General features: G+C 44.2%; 1 protein-coding gene and 1 long non-coding RNA gene across 2 annotated transcripts in view; one reads left to right on the forward strand and one right to left on the reverse strand.

Moving 5' to 3' along the window:
- Positions 1-12,998, forward strand: part of IL2RA (interleukin 2 receptor subunit alpha) — a 55,846-nt gene that overhangs the window by 11,647 nt on the left and 31,201 nt on the right. The gene's annotated exons all lie outside the window — the stretch shown is intronic.
- LOC141570040 (uncharacterized) overlaps positions 1-12,998 on the reverse strand; it is a 45,680-nt gene that overhangs the window by 5,476 nt on the left and 27,206 nt on the right. The window contains exons 2-7 of the long non-coding RNA XR_012493784.1: positions 7,808-7,984; positions 6,807-6,880; positions 6,241-6,381; positions 5,062-5,197; positions 1,746-2,212; positions 1,217-1,496 (exon numbers count right to left, since the gene is read on the reverse strand). This is a non-coding gene — a long non-coding RNA (uncharacterized LOC141570040). The remainder of the gene's footprint in view (positions 1-1,216; positions 1,497-1,745; positions 2,213-5,061; positions 5,198-6,240; positions 6,382-6,806; positions 6,881-7,807; positions 7,985-12,998) is intronic.

The following is a 12,998-nucleotide window of genomic DNA, read 5'->3' on the forward strand; positions in this document are numbered from 1 at the left end:
ACCCCGCAAGAGCAGTTTGGGATGTCTTTCTTGCATTTGTGCTTCAAAGAACGCACTTCAGTCGGTCTAAGTCTGGCCCAGCCGCCCACAAAACAGAGGAAATTCTGAGCACCTCCTGGCATGAGTCAACCGCACCGTGTTCAGGAATTGCCATCTCTGCCCACGGAATCACCCACTCTTTTCTGTTTGGGACAGAAATAGATACCTCCTTCAGAAACCTCGCTGCTTTCTGTACTCTCAGCAATAAAAAACAAAGGCACGGATAGGTGGGTGCCAAGAAGGCAACATGGGGGAGTTTCCTCTGCTGTGAAGGTTTTCAGAGTGAAAACATTGCTGTCAAGGTAGAATCAACAGACAGGACAGGTGGGAGAGGTGGAAGAGGGAAGCCATTGGGTGGTGGGGACAGTCTTGACGGTGGCAGGACTTCCAATGATTTGTTCATTGCTTTGTTCATTCATTCACTCAGCAAATATGTATTGAGCAACTATGTGTCAGGTATAGGGTTAGAGATGAATGCAAACCAGTCCTGGGTCTCCTGGAGCTCATCATGGGGCAGGAGAGAACTACATTGCACAGATAACTAATCATGACACAAGATCTAAGGCACAAGTGTAAAGAAAGAGTGAATGGAACACACAGATAGATGTTCATTCCCCATATTTAAACATGTTGCCAGTTCCAACATCTTAGGTCAACAACTGCCTCCTGTTTATGCCAGCATTTGGGACAGAAAAGAAGGCTGAGGGCCTATTAATTACTACCATTATTAAAAACAAAAACCACTGATTTTGAATTTGGAATCATATCGACAGAGGATGTGCAGAAGCTTTCTTTCGCTCCAGAAATTCCTTTCCAGGGAAACAGGAACATTTCATGCGGGAGTAATTACAGTCCTTTAAGAACAAACTGTGGGATTGCACCCACAACTCCCAAGCACATAGTTCCAAAGCGCTGTTCACAGACCGCGCTGACCAACTGCCAGGGCCTGGGCTGCGTGCGGACCATTTCCCCATCCTAATGCCCAGGAAGAACATTCCTCTCCAAGGAAGGAATGAAAGGACTCTAACCAGTCCTGTTTATGTTATCATGTACTTAAAAACAAAGCAACAGCATTTCTCTAAAAAAAAAAAAAAAAAAAAGGTGTTTTGTTTCATAAAGTTAGCTCTTTGGGGCAAACTGGCCCATCTCCTCAGCAAAGATCAGTTTATGATGTTACCTGGTAAAGGGCAAAGGAATCATTTCTAAGAGGTTTGCTTGAAGTCCCCCAAACATAAGTTGACGTCAGCTTCTTCCTGTCTCAGAGCTCTGTGAGTTTTCTGGGAGTTTTCGGGGGGGATGACTTCACACGAGGTTGAGCCTCTGACATCTTTCCTGGCCGTGGCCCCAGCTGTCTCGGCTTCCCCTGCTCATGAAACCAAGCAGAGCCTTCAACCCCAGCTGAGCACCTGTGTGGTATCTGTTTCCGGTCCCGTGGGTAGTGACACCTCTGTTGAGAGCTTGATTTAAAATAAAAGGATCTTTGTAAAAAGAAAACTCTTTATTTTAAGTGGAAAGCAAAACAAACAACTACAAAAGCAAGACAAAAAAAACCTCCTAAACCTTTGTAAAATAAAAGGGCAGTTTCCTCAGACATCCTGCTAACACCCAGGAGAGCACAGAGACCGCAAACCGTTAGCATTTCAGCTCTTCCTGCTCAATCGTTTTGTCATTTATTTCACTTTTGGCTTGCACTGCCTTTCACTCACCGGACCATGAATTTCACTTTCCCTCTCCCAGGGTTTCTTGAGTTTCGCTCCTCTTGGCCTCAGTTTGCCATGGGCTAGTGCAGGAGGAACTTCGAGTCAGAGTGGGCCAGGCCCCCTGAGCATACTACCTTCCTCCTCCTCGTGTGATAGTCACTGAGGCTCCAGAGCCTTTTCGTGGGCCAGCCAGTCACCGAGCTGCATGCTCTGCGTCTATTGTCTCACAGAATCCTCACTACAACCCTCTGAGATGGGTACAGTTAGTATCATTTCCATTTAACAGATGAGAAAATTGAGGTCACAAGGCAGTAATTCTATGCCCAAGCAAGTGGTGGAGCTGGGCCATCTGCTCCATCCTTGCACAAGGAAAGCAAGCTCTCAGCAGGTGTCATCACTTCCCACGGGCTTCTTAGCCAGCCTTCAGTCTCTCACTTGAAGTCATACCTTGATCCATCCTCCAATTAATCTCCCTGGAAAGCAAATTTCATGATGACTTTTCCCTGATCAAAGAGCTCAAATCATGTCCCACTGCCTACGGGACGCATTTCCTCTGCCTGGCATCTAATACTCTAACCTGGATGTCTGCATGTTCTCTGCACAGGGGCACCCCAGCTCCATGTACCCCAGCCAGCAGCTCTTCTCCTATCCCGCAAGCACAGCTTCTTCACCTGTGACTTCAAAGCTTGGCTGCTTCCCCCCTTACTGGAATAATCTTCCACGTCTCACCTGCCTACCTGGAATTCTGCCTGACTGGAAAGCACCTTGGGAGAGCAGAAAGAGCTCATGAATTAGGGAGTCTCCTGGCTTGGACTTGCGTGACTCCACTTGCCTTTAAAGCAATCATTGTGTGCCATTCTACGGGCACTAGCAAGGTGGTGGGATCTGATGGGCACAGTGAGGTGAGCACTGCCTGAAGAAGGGCAGGGTAGTCTGGGAGGGCAGAGGAATGCCACAAAACCAAGGCTGGGCAGGCTCCAGAAGGCTTCCTAGAGAAAAATGACCATGAGGGAGGCTGCAGGGTAAGCAGGAGCCAAGAAGTGAGGAACTAAGTCTTCAGCACAGCATGAGCAAGGCTAAAGGCAAGAGGCACAGTGAGTTCCACCAGCCCAGAGCGTCCAGGTGTGGAGACCTGTGAGGCTGGGTGTGAGCTATACCGAAGAGCCTTGCCAAGTACAGGGGTGTGGCTTCTATCCTGAGAGGAGCAGAATACCACAGAGTGGTCTTAGGCAAGGGAAGAATGCAGGACGTGATCTGGGCTTTGGACAGTTGGCACTGGTTTCACTGCGAATGACTAATGGCAGACAGGAGGAGTGGCAGGGAGTGGCAGACCCCAACAATGCTGAGTCAGGCTGCTAGATTGTTAGGTGAGAGTGGACGGTGGGCAGCTTCTTTAAACCTCTGTGGGCTTCAGTTGCTGTGGATATACAAGGTGTGATAAAAAAAATATGGTGAATGTTTAAATTTTAAAAATGTATTATTACAGCAAAAGACACATTGCCATTAATTCCCCTCAAAATACTCCCCCTCACTTCGAACACATTTATCTGATCATTCTTGCCACTTTCTGAAGCAGTTCTGGAAGTCCTCTTTCGTGAGTGTCTTTAGTTGTGCTGTCGTGGCTGCCTCAGTGTCCTGAATAGATTCAAAACGTTTTCCTTTCATGGTCATTTTGACTTTGGGAAAGAGCCAGAAGTCGCATGGTGCCAGATCTGGTGAATAAGGCGGATGAGGACACACTGTAATGTTTTTATTTGACAGAAATTGCCATATACCAGAAGCGATGTGTGACACAAAATATGGTGAATTGTGCTGCCGTGTGCCATCCAACAGAAAGGCAAGGATCTTCAATACAGTTTGTTCTGTGCAGTCAGTTGGGTGTGAGCTATGGTTGAGAGAAGATGTGTTTTAAAGTGTGCCGTAAATCATCCTCCATCATGACAATGCTCCACGTCACACATCACTTCTGGTGCAGCAATTTCTGTCAAATAAAAACATTATAGTTTTTATCCACCTTATTCACCGGATCTGGCACCACATGACTTCTGGTTCTTCCCCAAAGTCAAAATGATTCAGGACATGGAGGCAGACATGACAATACAACTAAAGACACTCAGGAAAGAGGACTTCCAGAACTGCTTCAGAAAGTGGCAACAAGGATGGGATAAGTGTGTTCGAAGTGAGGGGGAGGATTTTGAGGGGGATTAATGGCAATATGTCTTTTACTGTAATAAAATTTTCTTATTTAAACGTTCACCATACTGTTTGATCACACCTCGTGAAATGAGAATAACATACCTACCCCCCTGGGTGGCTGTAGGCCACGTGAGACAGCCTGTCTCAAGTAATCAGGTGCTCAGTAAACATGACTTGCTGGACTTCTAATCTGCATAGACAAAAGCCCAACAGCCCTTTCCACATGGATATCTCACAAGCTTCTCAAACTCAGATGCATCCAGAATTGTCCCCTCAGGCCTGTTCTTTCTCCCCATTTCCTCTTTCATGACAAGCACCATCATCCATGCAACAGCTCTGGAAACCTAGGCAAAACCCTGTTTCTTTCCTTTCACTGGTCCCATGTACCCAATCAAGTCCCCATCCCCGGAAATTCCCACCTTTACAACCTCTGAACATTAGCTACCTGTCTGTCATTACCCCCACCAAGAAGGCCTACCATAAACTTCCCACAATGCAGGACAGACGCCAGACGGGGCAGTGAGAGGTCAGAGGCTACAGTGGCAACAGGAACAGATGCAGCCGTGACACAAGGGAGGAAAGGGGGGAGCACAGCAGTTCTGAGCGCGTCGTACTCCTGTTAGGCTGCCAGATCCAAATGCTGCCTTCCCCACCGGATGGCTGTGTGACTCCAGGAAGGTCACTGAACCTATTGGTGTCTCACTTCTACCATCTAGAAGATGCAGATGATGAGAACCACAAAGAGAATAACTAATTTTTAAGTGAGTCTTATTTATAATTCTATTAATTATACTATAGTATTTTATATTAATTATTTACCCTATAATTATATTTTAATAATATAATAACTGTATTAATCAGCATTACTGCTCATAATAGCCTACTTCATAGGGGGCTGTGAAGATCAGAGGAGTCGATATGTGTAAGGAGCCTAGAACAGCACCTGGCACGCAGTAATTCTAAGACACCTTGGACAAAGCGTACCCTCTATGCAAGCAGGGAACTTGATAGAGTGGATTTGTAAGCCCCCTTTCCGTCCTGACATTCTGTGGCTTAATAAATACATGCCCTATAGTGGCCCCACCCTGACCATTTCCCCTCCCAGGGGGACAGCAAGCTTCCCTACCTACGCTGGGTCCGTTCATAAGCAGGACTGAGGTATTGGTCCCAGGCAAGGAAGGAAGTATGCGCATCTAGTTCATGCTGTAATTACCGCTCCCTTGATGAGCTCCGTTTGTTACTTTTTAGCATAAAGCAGTTCCCTGTGAATCATGGTAACAGATCTTAAATTCCCATGTCACCTTGGATTTAAAATCCATAAGAAGCCCAATATTATTGCCCATTGCAGCATCCTCATCTGTAATCACACCTACTAACTGAGGTCTGGACAAGAATAGCACCTGGTTACTGAAATGATCAGAGCCCAAGAATTTGTGGGTTAACTAAGCATTTATGTAAGGCAAGAACGGTGTAGAGGCACTGCTTTAAAGGGAGCTCTGAGGAGCACATAGGCTGTGTTTCTGTCAGCGCTGGCTGAGGGAGAGCGGCTCACTCTGAGTCCACAGACTGAACTCAACAAAAGCCTTGGCGGTTTTAAGCCTTTAAGACCAGACTGGAGTATGGGAGAGGGGTTTTGGTACCATTTAATTGACAACTTTAAGGTAACCTCCTCCCTCCCCGTGTAGCCCATCCCCGCACGGTGGGGTTCTGGTGAGGACCTGCTTCCTGTTTGCAGATGGCCTCTTCTCTCTGTGTCCTCACATGGCACAGAGCAGAGACAGGAAGCCATCTCTCTCGTGACTCTTAGAAGGGCACGAATCCCACTCATGAGGCTTCACCCTCATGACCTCGTCTAATCCTAAAGGGCCCACCTCCTAACACCATCACATTGGATAGTCGAGTTTCGACATATGAATTTGGGGGCATGAAACATTCAGTCCAAACAGTATATATTTGTGTCTTGTTTAAAACTGAGTGTGCTTCTTGACAGCAGGAAGTTAGAGTATGTCAGAGTTGGGGGGTCCAAGCGGCGCTCCCAGGAGATGGGTGTGGAGATTGCAGGAGGCGGGTGGCTGATGGCAACATTTGACCCAGGGTCATCCCAGGTTCTGGACATGTGGGTTTGGTGTGCCAGACACAGGTAGGGCCCGTGTCAACATAGCTGGCCCCTACCTAACACCTGGGCTGGGCTACCATCTTGAGAAGTACTTTGTTCTGGAACTCTCCATTGTTTCACCTGCCTTTTTCTTTTTTCCTTCTCTTTGTTTCCCTTCTGGTCTTAAGTTTCTACCAGCATCGTGCTTACCTATCTGGTATTCTTTAATATCTCAGTGGAAATTCTGTTGTTACCCAGTTGAAAAATCTCCTCAACCCTGCGGTCTGATTTCGCAGAAGACTCTCCTTGCAGAAGACTGTGGGTGGGATTCAGCGACGTAGCATATTTCTGCTAAAAATATTATCCCATCTCAAGAAACAAGTTTTGAAGATTTGAAGGAAAACTGCTTGTAGATTTCAGAGAAAGAATAAGAGCATATTTCTACCCCTTATCTGATAACCCTTTAATTTTTATCAGGTTGACATTCTGTGGTGAACTTGTGGTTAATTCTTTTATGTACAGAAGCTTGTTATCAACCGAGAAGACTTCTAGGGGCAGAAAAACACCAGTCCCAACACTGCACTTGCAGAAGCATTTGAAATACTGAAACATGACAGTTTTCATTTAGAGACAGTTGCCAGGAGGAATATTTTGGGCTCCCTGTCTCCTTTTTCCCTTCCAAAGTAAAGAGAAAATAACTGGCCCCCCACCCCCCACCCCTTTAATTCTTAGTAATAAGTGCTGATGAGGCACAAGTTGTTCTCCAGAAGTCTTACCCCATGAGTCACTCATTCTTGGGAGCTGGAAACTCAGACTATTTGGCCCCCCAGGCCCAGCCAGGCCTCAGAAGCTGTGGGTCAGACAATGCACATCACTCACAGATGATCGATGTTCATTACAGCAGAACATGTCCAACTGCACTGAGATTTCCTCCCTTGGAGCACCAGCCGCCCCTCTCGTTCCCCCAGGGAATAAGATGACAGTCATTTCCCTTGATCCTGTCTCACCCAGCCCCTAGCCCCATGACACCAAGCTTTGCTTCTGCTACATTCCCCTCAGCATTTGTCCTTCTAAACGAAGATATGTATTTGTTTGAATGAATGAATGAATAAACAATATCGCTACTGCCAATAATCCCAATCATTTATTCAGGCCTACTGCTGCCCATGTTGTTGATGAAATAGTTTAAATCAATAATAGGTGATGTGTGTAGTCAACAACAATCAAAAGTGATTGGAAGTATTCAAACTAAACTGAGTTGGTGATGGAGTTGGCAGTGATTGGGAAACTGACCGTATTTTAATCGATTTGAAATCCATCGTAAGCTATTCATGTGAATATAGGTGGGAGGAAGGAAACTGATTAGAATTCATAAATAGTTCTTAGAAAATGAATTCAAAAGAAACTTCATTTCCTTGTTGTGACACTATCAAGCTTTAACTAGTTAACATTTTAAACACCTTTTTCCAGCTCACAAAGTAAACTATATTTTATCATTTGGTCCTAAAGACTACACTGCTCGAGGGGTAATAACAGCAACAAACAGGATCTGAGGGGCATTTTATACATTTCGAGGTTCTTTCGCTTATATTATTTCCACTGATACATTTCTGTCATTCATAACCTTGCAATTCATACTCCAGCAAAACATTATACATATATCCCCCTGAACACAGCATGCCCTCTGCCAGGTGAGCTATTCTGCTGAACCTGCCAGGTGAACCCTTAATTCACCCTTTAAAAACTCAGTACAGTTAAGAGCAGCCTTCCTCCTTACCTGGCCCATGAACACGGGCAGGATTCCCCGTCAGGGGCACCATGTCAGGAGGCCCAGAGGACCATTCGGCACGGCCAAAGTCAAAGACTTGGGTTGTCTGAGAAGCTCCTATAGTCACATGCTGGTTAATGGCTCTGAGGAATCTGCCATCAGCTCTTTGATTGGCAAACTTGATCCCTAAAGTAAAGCAACGAAATGTGGTCAGTACCTCCTAACAGAAACTTAGTCCATGTTAGACAAACCCACTTCCTGGGTCAAAAGGAAAACAAGGGAGGCTTGTTATTGTTGCAACCAGTGATGAATCACACAGGTGGAGAAGACACGAGACCTCACCTCTAGGTCATTTATCATGCTACTAGTGCAGTCAGTTCTGTGCTTTGGGAGGCTCAATTGGACAATATTTTAAAGGTACATTGGAGCAGTAGAGATGAAAAGTAGAAATAATAAGATGCTATTGCTATGGCAGGTGAGCAGTTAGGAGGGTGGTGAAAGTAATTTGAGATGAGAGGAGATGTGTGCAAGAGGATTTCACAGGAAAAAAAATAATGACTCTTGGGAAGTGACTTGATGTGAAGACCAAGGAGAGGTGGAATTTCAAGAGGATGCTGAAGATTCAAGCTTGCGTGACAGAGAGGGTGGGGATGTGAGAGTCATTAAGAGAAACAAGGCCCAGAAGAAGAGCAGAGGGTTATTTGTGTATTTGTTTGTTTTTAACTTTTAATTTTGAGGTAATTATATATTCACATGCAGTTATAAACAATAAAAGAGATCTGATATATCCTTCATTCAGGTTCCCGCATAACTGTATCACAACCAGGAAATCAGCATGGATACAACCCGCCAATCTTATTTAGGTTTCACCAATTTTCTATGAACTCAATGGTGTATGTATATATTTAGTTCTGTGCAACTTTGTCACATGTGTTAGTTCATGAGACCAGCACCACAGTTAAGATACACAACACTTTCCCTCACAAGGACCCCTCATGCTACCCTTTGGTAGCCACAACCCCCCACCTCCTTTCTTCAAGCTATTCTCCATTTCTGCAATTTGTCATTTTAAGAATGCTATATAAATGGCATCATATAATATGTAACCCTTGAAATTGGCTTTTTTCATTCAACATGAGTCCCCTGAGGCCCACCTTTCTGCATTCCTTAGCTGGCATTATCCTGTAAAGGAGATTTTTCTCCCCTCTCCCACCTGCCCCACTCTTTTCTAGTATCACTATAGATTGCTATCTTTTAAAAACTATTTTATTAATTGATTACTTTCATCATTGATTCTCTTGGGTTTACTAGATATAGTATCATATAATTTGCAAACAGAGATAGTTTTATTTCCAATTTGTATGTCTCTACGTTCTTTTATCTGATTGCACTGGCTAAAACCTCAAAGGCAATGACAAGTAGAAGAAGAAATAGGATGTTTACCTAGAAACAAAGTTTTGAACACAGTTGTAGTCCCAGAGGATAGCCAGGTGGAAAGGTAGGAGGCACAGCATGCGTCTAGACTAGAGCTCAGAGCTGGAGATACGGATCTGGAAGGGACAGCATGGTATCACTGCTAAGAACACGGGCTCTGAAGCCAAGATGAGACTCCCAGCTCCATTGCTGTGTGACCCTCAGACAATTTATCAAACCTCTTGGTACCTCAGTCTCTCATTTGAAAAAATGGCAATAATAATTATAATATTGATTTCATAGTATAGTTTCCAGAATTAAATTAGTTAATATGTGTAAAGGGCTTAGAACAGCTCTTGGAACTTGGTAAGAGCTCAATAAATGTTAGATTTCTTTTATCATTTGGAAGCCATCAGCATAGAGGTGAGAACCGAAGTGATGAAACTTCTGAGAACGAACAGAATGAACAAGAGCCAAGGTCAGATCATTGGCAAACTCCCACACTGAACACTTCTTAACCATTTTTTGGTCATGGATTCCTCTGAGAATCTTATTAAAGCTATCGCCCTCCTAATCCCAGTGTAATCATGACAAGAACATCAGACAAATTCCAATAGTGGGGCATCCTACAAAACACCTGACCAGTATTCTTCAAAACCGTCAAGCTCATCAAAAACAAGGAAAGTGAGAAACTGTTATATCATCTTTTTCATAGCCAGGAGGAGCCTAGGGAGACATGACAACTCAGTGTACTTTGGAATTCTGGGTAGAATCCTGCAACAGAAAAAGGACATTGGGGGGAAACTGAAGAAATCTGAATTAAGTATAAACTTCAGTGAATAATAATGTATCCATTTTGGTTCATTAGCTGTGACAAATGTACCGTGCTAAAGTAAGATATCAATAATAGGGAAATCTTGGGTCAGGGAATTTATAAAACAAGAGTAAAGTGAGCACTCAGAGAAAGACAGCCACAGAGATGAGGACCCATGGGGTCGTGATGTCTTACCAGGATACCCAAAGAGAAATTTCAAGAAGATGCTAAACAAACTTTGAGGAGAATGGGAGCCATTAGACTTGCCAACTAGTAGCAAGTGGTGTTCTCTGAAAAAAATAGTTCCAGTGGAAGCAGAACACACGGAATAGAGTGGGTGGGTAGGGAGGAGCTAGAAACAATGAGTTGAACGACTCTTATGAGACCCTGAACTGGGAAGAAAAGAAATAAGGATTGATGTCGGGGGCAGCTGTAAGTAACCGGGATGCTCATAGGCTGAGGAGGGGATGTGGTGAGATGGGAGATGCAAGAGCAGGGCCAGCTGGCCGAGCACAACTACAGAAGCATAGAGAGGAAGTGATCCCAGGACAATGGTGTCAGCTTTAGAGAGATCAGGAGTATGTTTTATGTGGAAAGAAGGAACAGAGGAAATGAGAAGTACAGATGGAGCAGTTGTGAGATATGAAAAGGTAAGTTGAGTAAGTTCAGAAATAAGGGAGAATGTAGAAGTGAGAAAGGGCAATGAAGCAAATACTTCCCCTGAGCAAATTCTCAGTATCACCGAGGGTTGGGGTGGCGGCAGCAGAAATGCACAAATGGAGCCTAATCTTTTGATTTCTGGCACTGGCTCCGTGCCCCTACCTGTGTGACTTTGAACAAGCTCCCCAGATTCTTAACCTACATTTCCTCATCTATGAGCGAGACAGGGATTCCTTCCAAAGGCAAGTCATGAATAATCTTGGATAAACTTAAAAAAAATAATCTGTGTGCTAAAAGATAACATTACAATTTTCAAACGGGTAAATTCCATCCAAGACTCCTCAAGTTCTCATAAACTTTACCCAACTGTCAAAGATAGCCTCTCGTCCCAATGTCCTTTTTTCTAGCCTTTCACTGGGATTTCCTGCAGGGGGTAGATGAGCTTAGGCCTCTGTGAAATTTGACAAGGGATCTAGGAGGAATTCTTACTACTCTATCTTTTTTTTAAAATTAAATTTAGTGGAGTGACACTGGTTAGTAAAATCACATAGGTTCCAAATGTACAATTATATAATACATCACCTGCATATTGCATTGTGTGTTCGCCACCCAAAGGCAAATCTCCTTCTGTCTTAAGAACAAAGCATCTGAGGTGAGGAGGGAGCACAGGGAACCAGTGAGTGGAACAGGAAGTAAACTCAGGTCTCTGATACTCAGCTGATTTGCTTACCCCCAACATTTAGGTAGTAGACTCAAATCGGCCAATAGATTCTCAATCTGAGGTCATGGTGCTAAACACCTGATGTTTCAAAAATGGGACAAATTGTGTTGTTGTTGTTTTTAATTAAAGTTTATTGGGGTGACAATGGTTAGTAAAGTTACATAAGTTTCAGGTGTACAATTCTGTATTACATCATCTATATATCACATTGTGTGTTCACCACCCAGAGTCAGTTCTCCTTCCATCACCATATATTTGATCAAGGTGTTCACATTTCTCCCCTCACTAATATCCACTTCCATTGACTGCACCTGCCGCTCTCCTTGCCCCTCGGGGCTGGGTTGCTTGGTGTCATCTCCTAGCCTTCCTCTCCCTTAGCTCCCCCCCTGCCAGCGGCTGTCCAGTTATACTGATCACCCCTTCTCTCCCATCTTCCCAGTCTCCCTATGTCCTCTACTCTTCCCATTCCCAAGGCTTCTCTTAGCTCTCACTCAGCCTGTTGCAATGGTCTGCTAATTCCTACACCTCAAAGTATGGTTGGTACAGCATCAGTAACCCCAGGGAGAATGCAGCATCTCAGGCCCCACTCCAGACCTGCTGGATCAGAATTTGCATTTTAATCAATTCCCCATGTGACTCATATGCACACCAAAGTTTGAGAAGTGCTAGCCTAATTGGTCACCTTACCTCCTGCCTGTCTGCCCTGCTGCTGCCCCCAGTTAGCCATCTGTACACCACGGCTAAAAAATGTTCTTTCTAAAGAATAAATCTGAGTACAGCATCCCGCGGTCATAAACCTTCAAATGGCTCCTTGGTGCTTCATAAATGAAGTTCACACAAATTCCTCCATGATTTTGTCCTAACCATAGAATCTTCTAGCTTTCTCTTCTAAGTATCCTGAGTGCTGAGACTTGATGCTGAACTGAACGAGTCCGCTCTTGGTTCCTCACACATACACAGTATTTCCCCAACACGCCCCCTTGCCTCTCTCATGCTGCTCCCTTTCTTCTACCAATACGTGCCTGGGAAATGCTTCTTATCCCTCCAGACACTGCTTATAGAGTCATTATTTCCGTAACCCACTTTCCACCATCCTACCTACGTCATACACAAGTACTGCTTCCTTCTGGGACCTCACATCACTTTGTGTTTGTTCTTTTCTTCCCACCAGTTATCATTTTCTGCTTTGCCTTAAAATTGCATTCCTGTCCTATCCCTTTTACCAAATTGTAAAGATCTCGGGGTCAGAGACTACGGTTCCGTTTTTTTTAGGTATCCTCTTGGGTCATGAATACTTAGAAAATAGTCATTGGATGAATTGTCCATAAGGGACCCAAATTAATTCACATCATCAATCATAAACAGAATGCCATCATCAAATAAAAGGGAAAAATGTCAATATAAATACACTCTGAGGGTAGCTTATACATATCTTTGTAGCATTTTACATCTTTGTAACTATTTGCTTATTTGTAAAATTTAATTAATATCTATCTTAATATCGTATCTGTCTAGAATGTAAGTTTCATGAGGACAAGGGTCCATCTTGGTTGTTCACTCTAATTCCCAGGCCTCAGCGAGGACTTGGCACA

This window comes from Rhinolophus sinicus, linkage group LG02, assembly GCF_036562045.2.
Source record: "Rhinolophus sinicus isolate RSC01 linkage group LG02, ASM3656204v1, whole genome shotgun sequence".
Lineage (NCBI taxonomy): Eukaryota > Metazoa > Chordata > Mammalia > Chiroptera > Rhinolophidae > Rhinolophus > Rhinolophus sinicus.